The sequence below is a fragment of the Denticeps clupeoides genome, chromosome 14 (assembly GCF_900700375.1).
Source record: "Denticeps clupeoides chromosome 14, fDenClu1.1, whole genome shotgun sequence".
Classification (NCBI taxonomy): domain Eukaryota; kingdom Metazoa; phylum Chordata; class Actinopteri; order Clupeiformes; family Denticipitidae; genus Denticeps; species Denticeps clupeoides.
In genome coordinates this window covers 12,501,642-12,518,496 of record NC_041720.1, presented here as the reverse complement: position 1 = coordinate 12,518,496, position 16,855 = coordinate 12,501,642, and the positions used below count along the sequence as shown (strand labels likewise).

Genomic DNA, 16,855 nt, shown 5'->3' with positions numbered 1-16,855 from the left:
CCCCTTTGTTAGAGTGTCTGGCTCTGTGCCGGTGTTGTATATAGTTCGTGAGTGGTTGAGGGTTTAATGGTGGTGTGTAAAAAGCACTATTTGGATTGATTGCATACATCACATCCCGCACTGTAAATAAAACTTTTGTTGCACATTAGTCTGGCCCATGTGTCCCTCCTTGTCTCTGTTCATATTGTCATGATACATATTCATGATGCATAATATTTACCTACTTGGACCAAATTTCAGTCAATTCAGTCGGTTTCTGTACCAATGAGCCAGTGGTGGCATAGTGGGTTGTTCATGTCCAGCTACAGCCCTTTTTGAACAGAACATTTGGACATTTGGACATTTACCAGACGCCCTTATCCAGAGCGACTTACAATCAGTATTTACAGGGACAGTCTCCCTGGAGCAACTTAAGGTTAAGTGTCTTGCTCAGGGACACAATGGTAGTAAATGGGATTTGAACCCGGGTCTTCTGGTTCACAGGCGAGTGTGTTACCCACTAGGCTACTACCTACCAGAAATGGGTTTAAATCACATCACAGTACAGAATCAGCTCTGTTAACAGTTTTTAATGACATTCTCTTAACAAATGATTCTGGGAACTCTACATTACTTGTGCTTATCAATTTAATGGCAGCTTTTGCCTCACAATTATTAAAAGACCTACCAATCAGTGTCAGACAGCCGCCGTCAATCACTGTTTAAATCTTGTTTAAAAAAACTCACATCCTGGCTTTTAACCCAGTGTGAGGTGGTTCATATACAGTGTTCTTATGCAGTGTTTTATTTGCTTTCTTAGGCAGTCCTTTCTTAACTCTTTTACTATGTTGCCTTAAATGTTTAATTCAATTATTGAATTTAATTCAAATAGCTGCATGTTTTCTCTTTTACTCTGTTTTCTTTTTATTCTTTATTTTTAATTAACTTTTTGTCCATGTCTGTCCTGTTCCTGGTAATTAATTTCTTTGATTTAATGTACAGCATTATATGGAGGTGGTAGAGTATTCCCTAACCCCATCTGGTGGGACCATTCCCTTGCAACTAAAAGCCAAGAAGCTGGCCTCCACAATCTCATGTGACAGACACAGAGGCCAGACAGTTGTACTGACAATAGACCAATCTTGAATCTTGACAGAGGCTGGCCTCTCCCCTGGCTTCGCAGACAAACAGCTGCTCACATGACCGGAAAGCCTGAGTACGAAGCACATACGCCTGCAATGTTCAAAATGGGCAGAGCAGATGAAGGCACCTCTCCATGTCCGTCACAAAAGGTGGTAGAGGGAGGGAGGGCAGCTCGAATGGCAAAGAACTGAAAGACTTTGGCATATCTTCAGGCACATAGGCCAGATTTGTAATTTTAATCCTTGTTTACACTGCAGATCTTGATGCTCAATTATTATTTGTTGCCGATGTCTGATTTTTTTTACCTTCTTTTTACACGTTTTTGTTAATTGTGACCCATATCCAATTCACTTGTTTACACTTGCCACACAGTAGCCAAGATGGACGAATGTGAAAATATGCTTAATACTAGCTCTGCGATATATGCAAAGTTTGCCAAATAATACGATGACTTTGAGGCGGAGAAGAAGGAAAAGGGCAATTATTGCGCATATGCTTCAGTTATTATGGCCTCGACCATACAGAGGAATGTCTTGGTGCGTGAGAGATCTCAGGATTGGTGGGAGAATATTGTGGCGGGCTTTAGCGAGGAGCAGTGGGTCCAAAATTTTAGAATGATCAAGCCAACTTACGATTTGCTGTGTCAACGTTTTCATTTCTCTCTTACAACGACACAACATTTCGCCGGGCTATCCCTTTGCAGATGCGCGTCGGGGTTGCTCTGTGGTGGCTTGCAAAAGGTTCGGGCTATCTAACATTGGCTCATCTTTTTAGAATCAGCATATTCCTTTGCAGCCGAAATATCCTCAAAAAAAGATTTGTTTCTGTAGGAGCCTTTAATTTTAGCTTGAACTGACTATTCTCCCTACAGGCTAAGAAGGCATGTAACTTCAGCCATCGACCACTGCTCTGCACTTTCCTCCTCCATGTTTCTTCTGTTTGTTGTTGTTTGACATCATTAAACCAAAATGAAGTACTAAATTGTCACAGTTTTAATGACGTACAGAATGCAATGTCTACGAAAATCCGATCTGCCTATTTACAGTCGCATTGGCACATCTGATTTATATCTGATTTATTTCCACATATGAACGAGGCCTGAAATCGATCTCAAAATATTCAAATGCACGTGTTTACACTTTACACCATCATGGAACAGATCCGATCTGTCGCAAAAAATCGGGATTGGGTCACGTTTAACTGACAGTGTAAACGAGGCCTTAGTATCACCAGGTGCAAAGTGCATACACCTCAGGTGAGGTCACCCACTCGCATGGCTGATGTCCACGCCAGCAGCAATGCAGTTTTGTACGAAATGACCTTAACCATCAACCATCAATACCAACATGACAAACTAAAATAGCTGCCATATAAACCTTTATAGTTGAAAATGAGTGACCTTGCTCCAGCAGATCCTGCAGAAATGTTAGAATGCCCTCAGTGGAAAAGAGAAAAAAATAATAATAATCAATTTTGGAATAAGGTTATAACATACTGAGTTTCCACAGACTTTTGACACAGAAACATTAAATAATAATAATAATGTGCTGTAATCATTCTTTGTGCTTGTGCAGAGCTAGAACCACTCACTGTAAGTCAATCATGCATGCTCAGTGCACCATGCTTTTACAAGAATAAAAATATCCTGCATGTTGTATCATGATTTGTTATGCAGCATATTTGCACTTGGAGCAAAATAATTTCAAAATGAGCTAATGTTGAGTGCATCAGTATGTCTTATAATGTGCAAAGAGGCTTGTAAGACAGGGTTATATGGTTTTCTTTCAGAAGTTTGTGCTTGTCCTGTTAACATTTCTCCAAATTCGAATTCCTGTTTTATTGTCATGTGTACAGTGAAACTTAACTGAATGCCTATCTACAGTCAAAATGCATGATGCTGATCTTATGATACTCATAGGCATTGGAATTTTTTTGGATTTGTTGTCTCCCTTCCACTTTCCCTGTTAGGAGTTGCCACAGTAGATCAACAAGGGAGGTTCTCTGCATAAAGAATTTATGCCCCTCTTGATGCAGCCCTCCATATATACCTAAGTACCAGAAAATAAATGTTAATGTTAATTAAAACCTGATGCAACAAAGTCAAATGTTTAATTTAATACATTTAACATGGAATAATTCACACCAGCTTTATGCAAATTACAATAGGTACATCTATATAATGGCCAGGCCAGGGTCGGACGTCTGGACAGCCCGGACCTTAGTCTCCAGGGACCACCGGAGAGGACCTAACATGCAATGAGGTGGGAGAATGGGTTCGGGGTCAGAGGATAAGGAATCTGCAGCGTGCTGTCGGGACAGTGAGGGACGGTAAGATAGTTGGAAGTTGAATTGTTCGAAGAAAATGGCCTACCTCGCCTGACAGGGATTGAGTTGCTTGGAAGCTTTGATGGTGATTAGGTTTTGATGATTGGTCCAGACATCTTACTTGTGTTTGTGTCTTGCCTTTTCCTTATGTGTTTTTCACGCAAGTAGTAAAATCTGTTGGTGTTACAAGAAACGCTGTCTCAGAATAAAACAATGGTGATTTCACCAGCCTCCTTGCACTGCTCCGTAACTCCGCATGTTCTGGCTGCCATCTTCTGTCCATTTAAGGCAGCACCCTTTCCACCACATCTTCCACCCTCTTAAAATCCAAGAATAAGACCATATAGCAATTTGTGGCTGAGGCTCTTTACCGGCCGCGGCAGGGTTCTTTTTTTGGTTTTAAGAAGGATGTTGAGTTAAGGCCCTGCACTGACTACCACAGCATCAACAAGATAGCAATCAAGAAACAGACCCCCCTAACACTCACACCACCCTCAACGCACTCTCGGGTGTTGGATCTCTGCTCAGTTTGATCAGTTTCTTGGTACATGCAGTTTTTCTTTAGAATGTCTAATGACACACTTTTTCCCGGGCGCCTTTCATGCCTGCCCACTGCTCACAAAGGGTGATGGTTAAATGCAGAGGGCTCATTTAGTTGTGTGCCCCATGTGCTGTGTTTGCAGGTTTTTGACACAGACATTGAATAAATATGCTGTGCTTATTCTCTGTGGCTTCATAATGGTAAAACCCCTCACTGTAAGTTGGGTCATCTTTTTACAAGCAAATATAAAAAAAAAAATCTGCATGTTGTATCCTGACTTGCCATACCCATTTTTGCTGTGGCCCTTGAAGCAGAATACTTTCAAAATGAGCCAATGTTGAGTGTATGAATATTTTTGAGAAGTTGCACCGAGGGTTACAAAACAGGGTTATATCATTTTCATTGGGAAAAAATAATAAGACAGTAAATACATTGAAATTGAACACAAAAAATAAATAAATAAAATCAATAAATGATTCATAGGTTATGACATTATAAGATTACAAAGTAAAAAATTAAGAAGTATTTTATGTTTAACTAGTATTTGTAACGCGAACCGGGACCAGAACGAGAGAGACGTGTAGGAGGAAACGAGAGACCTCAGTGCGGTGGGACGCAGGGAGGCAGGTAAGTTCCTCCACGTTAATCTGCGAACGGGGACGGCACGAGCCGCAACACCACACTGATGTTGTCGTTCGCGTATTAAGACATGATACAGGGCAGGACAGGGCGACAGGAAGGAGTTCGAGGGTCAGGAGAACAGAGAGGACAGGTACGGTCTTACTGGGTTGCAGGTTTTCGGGGCCGAGTCGAATGGCGTGCGTCATTCAATGACTGAGCAATTTGCAGCTGCTCTCCAGCCTAATATATAGGAGTCACGTTACCTCGTTTCCGTGTTACTCCCGGTCACATGACGAAATCATGTGACAGTACCCCCCCCTCCAGGGCCGACCCCCGACGGCCCCGGAGCGGCGGCGGTACGCTGCCGGTACTCAGTCACCAGAGAAGGGTCCAGGATGAAACGACTCGGGATCCACGACCGTTCTTCTGGTCCATAGCCGGTCCAATGCACCAGGTACTGGACCCCCCGACCTCTGCGGCGAGAGGCAATAATGCGCTCCACAGTGTAGGCGGGTCCCCCGTCGACGATGCGTGGCGGATCCGGAGCCGGAGGATGAAGCGAGGATCGGACAAAGGGTTTGAGTTTACTGACATGGAAGACAGGATGGACGCGGATGGCAGGAGGGAGTTGGAGACGGTATGTGAGGGGGTTGATCCGACTGAGGATCTGGAATGGTCCGATGTATCGAGGGGACAGTTTGTGTGACTCAGTCCTGAGAAGTAGGTCTTTGGTGGACAGCCACACCCTTTGTCCCACTCGGAAGTGCAGTCGACGAGGGTGCCGGCGATCGTGCTGGGTGGACATCCTTCGGGAGGCGATGAGGAGGGCCGACCTCGCAGATTTCCAGGCCTTTTGGCAACCGCGGATCATCTGACGGGCCGAGGGGACCCCGCCTGCAGGCACCTGGTGCGTGAAGATGGGGGGCTGATATCCATGGCAGATCTCAAAGGGACTATGGCCGGTGGCGGAGGAGACTTGCAGGTTGTGGGCCAGCTCCGCCCACAGGAGAAACCCGGGCCAGGTGCGTTCTGACGCAAAGCACCGCAGGTATCGTCCCAGCTGTTGGTTGGCCCTCTCCACCTGACCGTTGGTCTGGGGATGGTAGCCAGAGGAGAGGCTGCAGGTCAATCCAATAAGGCGACAGAACGCCTTCCACACAGCTGAGACGAATTGGGGTCCCCGATCAGAGACGATGTCTTGGGGGAACCCATGGAGGCAGACCACGTGTTGAAGCACGAGGTCAGCGGTTGTGGCAGAGGACGGTAGGCCGGGCAGGGCGACCAAGTGGACCGCTTTGGAGAAACGATCCACTATGGTCAGGATGGTGGTCATACCACTAGCTTCAGGGAGGCCGGTGATGAAGTCCAAGGCGAGGTGGGTCCAGGGGCGATGAGGAATGGGAAGGGGACGCAGGGGCCCAGCAGCCGGAGTGTTGGGAGTCTTAGCCCGGGCGCAGACGTCACAGGCATCCACGTAGGCCTGTACGTCCCGCCGTACTGAAGGCCACCAGAATGCTCGGCGAATGAAGGAGAGGGTCCGTTGGCGTCCTGGATGGCCTGAGAGGACGGAGGAATGGCCCCAATGCAGTACATCAGGCCGGCAGGTATTTGGGACGTACAGGCACCCGGGTGGGGTGTTGTCTGGGCCAGGGTCGGATGCCTGGGCCGCCCGGACCTTCGTCTCGAGGGACCACCGGAGAGGGCCTAGGATGCGATGAGGAGGAAGGACGGGTTCGGGGTCAGAGGATGGTGAGTCTGGGGCGTGTTGACGGGAAAGAGCATCGGCCTTTTGATTTTTGGATCCGGGACGGTAGGAGAGTTGAAAGTTGAATTGCTCGAAAAATAATGCCCACCTCGCCTGGCGGGGATTCAGTTGTTTGGTAGCTTTGATTGATATGAGGTTTTGGTGATCGGTCCAGACCAGAAAGGGGGTGTCACTGCCTTGCAGCCAGTGCCGCCACTCCTCGAGGGCCCACCTGACTGCCAGCAGCTCACGGTCCCCCACCCCGTATCGCCGCTGTGCAGGGGTGAACTTCCGCGAGAAGAAGCAACACGGGTGCAATTTCCGGTCCGGACCGCGTTGAGAGAGGACGGCGCCAGCACCCACCTCTGACGCGTCCACTTCTACAACAAACGGAAGGGTAGGATCTGGGTGTTGAAGAATGGGAGCGGTGGTGAAATGACGACACAAAGATTGAAACGCTTGAATGGCCTCATCGCGGGAGCCTGATTTGTCTTGCATAACAGATGTCTGCAGGGGGAAGTGTGACATTCCTGTGTCGATGGTTGAGGGTGAAGATTCGACACCCCGGTTTTTACATGCCTTTTGTCCGACATCAACGTGCGAAGTATCAGCCGTCAGGACCGCCCACCCTCTTTGTCTTCACCAAATGGGAGGCACCGGGGGCGTGACATCAGAAACAACAGGTTCTGATTGGTCAGTGACAACTTCCTGTAGGCCAGTGACAACTTCCTGTAGGACAGTGACAACTTCCTGTAGGCCAGGGGTATAAAGGTCTGCGCACATGTGGAAAAGGAGGCCTCTGAGCTATCTTGCTCAGGGGGGTTTTTCCCTCAGAAGCCGGAAGGCTTCTGGGGCTTTTATCTTCCCTTCTCTTTCTCTTCTCCCTCTTTACCCTTTCTTCTCATGTTTACTTTCTCTGTAACCTTGGTACCTTTTTACATTCAATATTCACATGTAACTACAATAATTATTTACCGATGTTAATAAATTAGAAACTGTTCATTTTTAACCTCTGTTGTGCCATGCCTCTTTCTGCCAGGTAACATCAAATTGGAGTGGTTGAATACAGTGCTTTGTGTGGAGGGAGAAAGAGTTTTTTCTACACGCTCTATTCTCTTCTCCTCGCCACATGGTCTTCATGTGTGTGGTTTTTTACAGAATGGAATGACAAGGGATTCAAAATGACCAGTGGGGGTGATGAAGGCGGTTTTCCACTCGTCGCCCTCTCGGATACGAATCAGATTGTAGGCCGACCTGAGATCCAACTTCGTGAAGTATTTCGCTCCCGAGAGGGCGTCAAGGGCGGTGTTGGTTAAAGGTAAAGGTGTTCGATTTTTGACTGTGATTTTATTGAGTCCACGATAGTCCACACACGTTCGCAGGCCACCATCCTTCTTGGTCACAAAGAAGAACCCTGCCGCGGCCGGGGAAGTCGATGGGCGGATGGTGCCCTTTTGAAGCGCCTCTGCCACAAACCGCTCCATGGCCAATTGCTCTGCCTTCGAGAGGGAGTAGAGATGTCCTTTCGGGGGAGTGGTTCCTGGCAGCAGGTCAATGGCCATGTCGCCTGGTCGGTGGGGAGGCAGCTGGGCAGCTTTGGCTGGACTGAAGACGGCGACTAGATCGTGATAGCAGGAGGGGACATGGTCTAGGACAAGACGGGTCGGTTCTGAGTTCGAGGAGGCAGACGGGGAGGGCTGTGGCAGAAGGTAATGGCGATGGCAGTGCGCTCCCCACTCCAACACCACGCCCGATGACCAGGAAAGGTGGGGTTCATGGAGGGACAGCCAGGGGAACCCGAGGAGGAGTGGTGAGGTGATAATATTGGTCATAAAAAACTGGATCTTCTCCACATGCGAGTCGAGCCGGAGATGAAGAGGGACCGTGCGGTGAATGATGGGTCCTGCGGAGATAGGATGACCATCCACGGAGGTGATTGTGAGAGGACTTGGGAGGAGTTCCAGGGGAATGTGATGTTGTCGGATGAAGGAGTGGTCTATGAAATTTCCAGCCGCCCCGGAATCCACAAAGGCTGTGGTGGAGATGACTCGCTGATTACATTCCAGGACGGCCGGGAGAGTGAGTCGGGAGGTCGGTGGCATCAGATGTGGAGGAAGGGGCCTAGCTGGCCGCGCCGTGCTGATCTGCTGGGCGTCCTGTTTCCCCGGACGAATAGGGCAGGTCAGGCGGATGTGTGAGGGGGAAGCGCAGTATGCACACAAACCCTCCCGAAAACGCCGTTGCTTCTCTTCAGGCGTGAGGGTTGTCCGTCCCAGCTGCATGGGTTCCCCCCTATGGTCTGGAGGAGTGACGGTGGGCGGAAGTGGTGATAGAGGCGGTCGAGGGGTCTGATGCAGGGTCGGAGTGGGGGCCGCAGTTTTCGGGAGTGCCAGCAGGTGGCGATCAATCCGCATCGCGAGTTGTATGAGGGCCTCATACGTTGCTGGCATCTCCCGGCTGACCATCTCACCACGAATTCGTGGGGCCAGTCCCTCATAGTACATCATCCGGAGGGCGTGGTCGCCCAGCGGAGTCTTTGCAGCCAGGGTCCGGAATCTGGCGGTAAACTGGCTGACTGATGAGGAACCCTGGCGCAGATGGTACAGCTGTGACGCGACGTCTTCCACACCGTCCGGATGACAGAAGGTGATTTTTAATTCCTCCACGAATTCGGCATATGAGAGAGACGCAGAACTGGGGGAACTAATTCGCGCAGCCGCCCACTCTGCTGCGGAACCACCGAGCCGGGTTAGGAGTAAGGCGATTCGGGACCGGGCACTGGGGTAGCGGCTAGGCTGCAGCTCGAAAATCAACGAGAGAGCGGTGAGGAGCACCTCGCCGCTCCCCTCGGTCCCGTTCCAGCGCTCCGGGAGCGGCAAACTGGGTTCGGGAACCGCGGGGGGGCGAGGGCTCTGCGCCGCACTCGCCGCTTCATGGTCTCGGTGCGCGGCAGTCATCTCATGAACGCGCTACCGCAGGAAGCGAACCTCCTGCGACAGACTTCCAAAAAGATTCTCCTGCCGCGCTATTCGATCGCATAAAGCAGCGAGTTGTGAAGCGCGTAGTTGGGGCTCTGTCATTCTGTAACGCGAACCGGGACCAGAACGAGAGAGACGTGTAGGAGGAAACGAGAGACCTCAGTGCGGTGGGACGCAGGGAGGCAGGTAAGTTCCTCCACGTTAATCTGCGAACGGGGACGGCGCAAGCCACAACACCACACTGATGTTGTCGTTCGCGTATTAAGACACGATACAGGGCAGGACAGGGCGACAGGAAGGAGTTCGAGGGTCAGGAGAACAGAGAGGACAGGTACGGTCTTACTGGGAGCGGGTTTTCGGAGCCGAGTCGAATGGCGTGCGTCATTCAATGACTGAGCAATTTGCAGCTGCTCTCCAGCCTAATATATAGGAGTCACGTTACCTCGTTTCCGTGTTACTCCCGGTCACATGACGAAATCATGTGACAGTATTAAGTTTGCAGTGTATATGATATAGTTATAATGCTTTATTTTCTTGACTCCTCCTGCCATCTTAAATGTCCTCTTCTTGGTATTCAGCCAAGATCGAGTTACCAGCCTGGCACCTGTATTCCCCGTATTCAGTCGAAGAGCTGTAGCCTGACTGGATCGTTATCTTGACTGGAAGCTTCACATCCACCTCTTTTCTCACAACATTCACAGTGAGCTTAGTGTGTGGATGAATGGTGGCTGGTAGGGAAATCTTCACACCCTTCTTTTCCGTCTTGGTGTTGCTGCTCCCCTTCTCCACAGTGAAAGTGTTACTCACAGACACATTGACTTCTTACTTCACTAAACCAATATCAAACCCAAATGACATTCCCACACTTATCTGTGTAGCATTGCTGAAGTTGAAGCTCTCAGTAACAGAACCTTCATACTCCCAACTGAGCTTAGAGGAGAAGGTCTGCTCACGTTTTCCACAATTCAAACAACAGATGGAGTCAATGACGACTGATTTGGTGTTTTCCTCCTTTTTGTCCCAGAGGAGCTCTGCTCTTATCTTTGGTCTCCCAGGTTTAATGGGACGAACCCAAGACACTTGGGACGTAGTTGTCCAACTCTGGCCACAATTGAACCTCCACCTCTGTTTAAATGCTCATAGAGGACACATGCTCCTCTGTCCACTCGGCAGGAAGAAATCATATCATTGAAACTGCCAAAACATATGTTGGTCTCGCAGTTGAGGGTAATACTCTTACCCCCATAGTGTGGATGTTCATACAACATTATCTGAGGATTTGTCAGATTCTCTTTCACTTTTTCCATTGAAGAAATGGCATCATGCCACTCCACTGTTGGATATTCACCCTCCTCATAGAAGATGTATTCACCCCGATAGACCGGCTTAGGCCTGTAAAGTTAAGATTCTCGTACACAAAGATCTTGTTTACAGGATTTGAAGCCATTCCTGTACTCCTGAAGGTTGTGCAAGAGATGAGAGCAAAAGTATGTGTGTGAAGAATTCCTGCTTTTTTCATGAATTTTGAATAAAGCAAAGAAAACTTTAAGGGATCACTTTTGGGATCCAAGGGTTGCTACAGCAGCCTTGGACTCGCCAGGTTTTAATCACCCCAACTTGCTGCTCGATGGAACTCTTTATATGTTGGTTTTCTCCTTCACACTTTTGTCCTGCATTTTTGATGTCTCACTGTCCATGATGCTTTTCTGTTTCAGTGTTCGTTTGCTTTCTTTGTTTTCAGTTTATTCGCACTTAAATCACAATTTTCTTTGTCAGGCATTTGCACCTCCTTCACACGCCATGGCATAGTTATTAGACAAAAGATTAAATATACCAAAAGCACCAAAGACAGAACATAGGGAGTTTTTTGTAATTGTAAAACATGGCATTCATGTTCGGCAAGCATATAGATTTGGAAAACTAACAAGTCTGGAAATCATTTATGCATATCCCAATTTTAGTATCATGGTTCTGCCACGTCAACAGGTGGCATGCAGGGTCCCCGCAGACTGCGTGCTGCTGCAGCAGCCGCAGAGAAACACAAATAAGAATGGGGCGTTATAAATTGTGCTTGGTGGCCCCATTCATTTTTGAGGTCCAGGCTCCTGCCTGGTGTCATGTTTGCACTCTGCATGTAATAAATGTGAAAAAATTACAAACATCTTCTGGCGCATCCTTAGCAAGCTTTAAATACATAGAAAACTAAATTGTCATGTACAGACAGAAGGCCAGGAGAGAACTCTGAGGTCTCTGACTTGAGGCTTTTCCCCCATATTTTAAAAGTGCATAACTTCATTGTGGTGAAGATACAATTTTCCATTTAAAATTTAAAATCCTTAAAAATGAAGAATGGTCATACTGCTTTCCCACTTCAAGCACTGCCTTTTACTGCCATCTTCTGGTTCCTGTTTGACGTTTTTTAACATGGAATAATCAGGCTGTACTTGCTGAATAAGAGATTTTTGTGCGATTTCTAAATCATTGCAAAATCACTGTTGATGTCAACTAGGTCTTCTAGTATTCTGCTATATTTCGCTATCATGAGAGAAGGACTGAGGACCCCAAATCTCAAAAGAGATTTGATGAAACACATGGGCTAACAGGCTGACAATCGCAGTTTACCTGAAGAATTGACCAGGATGTGAGCCCCAGCAAGTTCTTAATAGGCTGTGTGAAGGTGCAGGGCACTGCAGAGGCTGATTTTAAGTGAAGTGAAAGTGAAGTGATTGTCATTGTGATACACAGCACACAGTGCACAAAAGATAGTGCAAGTACTGAGAGATAATAATAACCATTTGGCTAATATAAAATGCAAAAACGTTAAATGTAAGCATACATTCAATGTTTTATTTTTTAATACATTCTGACAGGTTGTGATTTCAGTTTTAGCAGCTGTAAATGTCAATTCCACAATTAATACAGAAAATGTGTAATTGCTCTCGCTTTTTCATAAACCTTTATGATGTGAAACATCATAGAAAATTCAAAAATTGCAAGACAAGAGAAAGAGAAGCAGTTTGCCGTAATTTGCTGTATTGTGTCTGCTGAATTCAATTAAATGCAAGCAGGTGAAGCAGGTCGATCAGGACACAGAAGAAATAGGTGGGGAAGTTAATCACAAAAATGAGACTATGATGCCACCTTGTGGGCCAGAAGTTGTCTCTATGCCTATTCCCACAACTTGAAGCAATGGCTCATAATATAGACAGAAAACATACAAGAAGTATCTGCAATATTATGACATGAAATTCATTAATAAATCATTGACACGTCAGAGAAGTGTAATTTATGAATTAATATTTTTTCTCAAAATATTTCGCCTCATTTGGTCAAGAGAGGTTTATCAATAACACAATATACACAGTATATATTGTCCGTTTCTGCCATCCTCTGGCTGTACCACATAGCTCTGCATGATAGACTCTGGCTATGTGTCCTGGCCCCCTAAAACAATAACATGCGACACTCACATTTGTGGTGACATTTCTTTGTGCTGGTGGGGCCGCAGGTGGGGAAGCAGGAGGGGAAGCCTCCTGCAGGAGGGGGGTTGAGAGCCAGTAGTGAAAAACTATGGTATTGAATCTAATTGTAACATAATTCAATCAGGTAAGGTTTGAGCATGTCATGGATGTAGGTATTTTTTTATTTTACAAATGACACTTATGTAAATGGCAATAAATGTCTAATGCCGTTTTCATACAGTGCTCTTTTTCATTTGATGTCTCTTCAGCCAACAGAAAGAAGGCAGACGCTCGCCAGACTGGGGGAGGCCCTGCGCCACCACCACTCACAAATGCTGAGGAGATGGCCCTGAGTCTGAACTCTGGAAGGCCAGTGGCTGAGGGAATTCCTGTAGGGTGTTCATCAGAGCCAGTCACTCCCCAGGACACAAATGTAAGAGGGCTGCACACACCCACACCCATACACACACACACACACACATATATAAAATGTACTTATTTTCTTTCATTTTTGGATTGGTCTCAAAAGATTCTGATGGCAATGTCTGCCTTTTGCGGATCCTCCTGTCTTAACAGAAACCCAGGCAGTTGTAAGTGTCCTAATTTCTGGTGTATTGAGTTGGGTACGTAATATTATAAAGTGTGCTAAACCAAATGCTCATCTTCTCAGGATGTAGGGGATGAGGACACCATTTCTGCTGATCCAGAGAGCACAGTTCAGTGATGTACCGTAAACGCCAGAGTTTAATTAAATGGAAGTCATGTACAACATAATGTAACCCTAATCTACTGTATTTTCAGTTACCAGTAAAGAAGTTATATAGAATGCATCTGCTTAAACAAATAGAAAAAAACAATCGACAGGTCCTAAAATCGAGATTCTGAAACACAAGCTACAGTTAAGGTGTGTATTGTGATTAGTGGATTATATAAAAGTTTGGAAAGAATATAGAATTTTAACAGTTGCTTTTTAATTTGTAGGGAATAAAGACCAAATAAATTGTTGTGACCTATTTTTTCTTTAATTTTCTTTTTTGTGGTGGTGGCTGAATTAATCAGAGAATGAATAGTTGCTTATACGGTCTTGGACCACGCTTCTATCCTGGAAATCTGCAGTGTGGATGGGGTCTTCCCCTGGGTCATGTATGTGTAGGGCAGGCTGTTGTTCCCCTTTAAAAATGGCAATATTATGGAGAACTACACATGCCACATTGATGCCGCAGGCCCTCTCAGGGGTGACCCTGAGGTGACGTAGGCACTGGCACTGCCTCTAGTTTTACTATGTGCCACACTGAATCAATGCTGTGGTGCTTGTTCAGGCTCTGGGTAAGGGGTTACCAGTGTAGGCTGGCATGGGTTGCCCCTATCCCCCAGTAGAAAGCAGTCAACTGCTTTAAAAGCAGCTGTAAAAAAAGTTTACATTGGTTTAGTGCTGCATTGAAGTGCCCAAGTGTGTAATGCATACATTTACTTACCACTGCTTAGGGTAGACTCACAATATATATTCGTGAGTCATTAACAGAGCCGATCCACTTGGCCTCAATATTGGTGATAATATGTGCAGCATCACATATGATCTTCACAGTGGAAAGAATAAGATATGAGATATAGTATTGCTATATGGTATTTCACCATTCTAAACTGCATGTAACTCAGTGTACCTCCACATTAATACTGTGGATTGACTTTCTGTTAACATAGTATGCCTCATTTTCACTTGGTGCAAAGATAGGAAAGATATGCGTGCCATCAATGCATCCAACCACATTGGGAAATCCTGAAGGTAATTTTGAATATTAGGTTACTTTCAGAGGGCACAGCAAAATTTCATTAACTGAACATATATATTTTTTCATATTAAAAACATTTGAACACTACAGACCAGCAATTCTGTAAAATTCCTCTTTGATGACTCCCAGGGGTTTGTGGCCAGGAAACACTACACAAATGTGCAGCGTTTCAGAGCGAAGCACACTTTCTGTACAGCTCTGCATACAGTGGCCTTACTAATATGCTCCGCATACCCGATATTCTACAGTAAGCTTCCATTAGTTTAGAGAATAAAACAGGTTCCTGACCAGGTTAGGTTCACAGAGTAAGTTACCACGGTAACTGACTCTGGGTAAAAGTTACCTCTCTTTCAGAAACAGGCTTGACTTACCCTGCTTTCTCGAGTTTGACAAACCTGCCACTTTGAAACGGAAAAACCAGAGTTTCTCTCATTTCAGGCTTAACATTTTTCACTTGTAACCTCCTTTCTGAAACAGGCCCCTGGTGTGTTAAACCACTGGTGACTCATTTTAAATGAAAACGAGGCTTTTCTTTCTTTTAGTTGTTTTAGTCACTGAGTTCTGAGAAAAACCTGAACTCTTCTGAAATTTGTGAAGACAATAATGCTTCTGATGTCTAAAAAGAGAACACATTCCAGAAATTAGATGTTTGTTTTCATTTCTTTAATCTGTATATACATATGTGTTATTTTATTCCATAATATATCACTCTGATCTCATGATTCTCATAGGTATTGCAAATCTGCTTATCCAGAATATACATAATTATTGTGTATTGTCTGTTCATAGTCTCCCTTTGATATCTCCTGTTATGGGAGATCACTGCTGATCAACTTGTGTGGTTGTCTGCATGAATAGAGTTTTTTTATGCTGGATGCCTCTCCTGATGCAGCCCTCCCTGTTTACCGTGGCCTCGGACCAGCATGAACAAATGCACAGTAACAGGCATCCCCAGTGGCATGTGATTGCATGTGGATAAAATAATTGTTTTGCTGGACCTTAGTTAATGCATAACTACAAGAAATTAACATTTGATGCATCAAAGAAAAAATGCTTAGTTTAATAATGCTAATCATTTAATAATAATTGCCACAATGACAATCACTTCACTTGTACTAATAAATTTAGGTTAACATATAGGAAAAATCACACCAGCTTTATGTAAATCACAAGAGGTACACCAATATATAAAGACTGACAGACTTACATTTTAAGCATTTTAGTTATGAAAAAATGAAATCAAGAAATGCTCTATAGGTTATGGCGTATAAGATTACAAAGTAAAAATTAAGTTTATTATTAGTAAGTAGTATTTAGTTTGCTGTCTATATGATATGGTTATAATTCTTTTTTTTTTTTTTTTTACTTAAGCCTTAAATGTCCTCTTCTTGGTATTCAGCCAAGATCGAGTTTCCAGCCTGGCACCTGTATTCCCCGTATTCAGTCGAAGAGCTATAGCCTGACTGGATCGTTATCTTGACTGGAACCTTCACATCAACCTCTTTTCTCACTACATTCACAGTGAGCTTGGTGTGTGGATGAATGGTGGCTGGTATGGAGATCTTCACACCCTTCTTTTCCGTCTTGGTGTTGCTGCTCCCCTTCTCCACAGTGAAAGTGTTACTGACAGACACATTGACCTCTGATTTCACTATACCAATATCAAACCCAAATGACATCCCCACACTTATCTGTGTAGCACTCCCGACTGAGCTCAGAGGAGAAGGTCTGCTCATGTTTTCCACGATTCACACCACATATGGAGTCAATGACGACTGATTTGGTGTTTTCTTCTTTCTTGTCCCAGATGAGCTCTGCTGTTATCTTGGGTCTCCCAGGTTTAAGAGGACGAACCCAAGACACTTGGTTGTCAATCCAGCCTATGCTTGGAAATTTTCTTCCAGCTCTGACCAGAATTGAACGACCACCTCTGTTTGGATGCTCATAGAGGACCCATGCTCCTCTGTCCACTCGGCAGGAAGAAATCATATCATTGAAACTGCCAAAACATAAGTTGGTCTCACAGTTGAGGGTAATGCTCCTACCCCCATAGTTTTATTCTCATACAGTGTGATCTGAGGATTTGTCAGATCTTCTTTCACCTGTTCCAGTGAAGAAATTACCTCATGCCACTCCACTGATCGACATTCACCCTCCTCAAAGTAGAACTGGGCACCCTGACAGTGGGGGTGTTCGTATAACACCCATGGCTGCCCTATGACCTTCACAGAGGAGATACAGTCATTAAAACTAACATCCCGAAGGTCTGGACA

At 45.6% G+C, this 16,855-nt stretch overlaps 1 long non-coding RNA gene across 1 annotated transcript; it reads left to right on the top strand.

Moving 5' to 3' along the window:
* The first annotated feature begins 9,461 nt into the window (after positions 1–9,461).
* On the top strand, positions 9,462–13,651 carry LOC114763674 (uncharacterized). The gene is made up of 4 exons (XR_003742368.1): positions 9,462–9,517; positions 13,062–13,225; positions 13,322–13,382; positions 13,463–13,651. It is a non-coding gene; the product is annotated as an uncharacterized LOC114763674 (long non-coding RNA).
* The last annotated feature ends 3,204 nt before the right edge of the window (positions 13,652–16,855 follow it).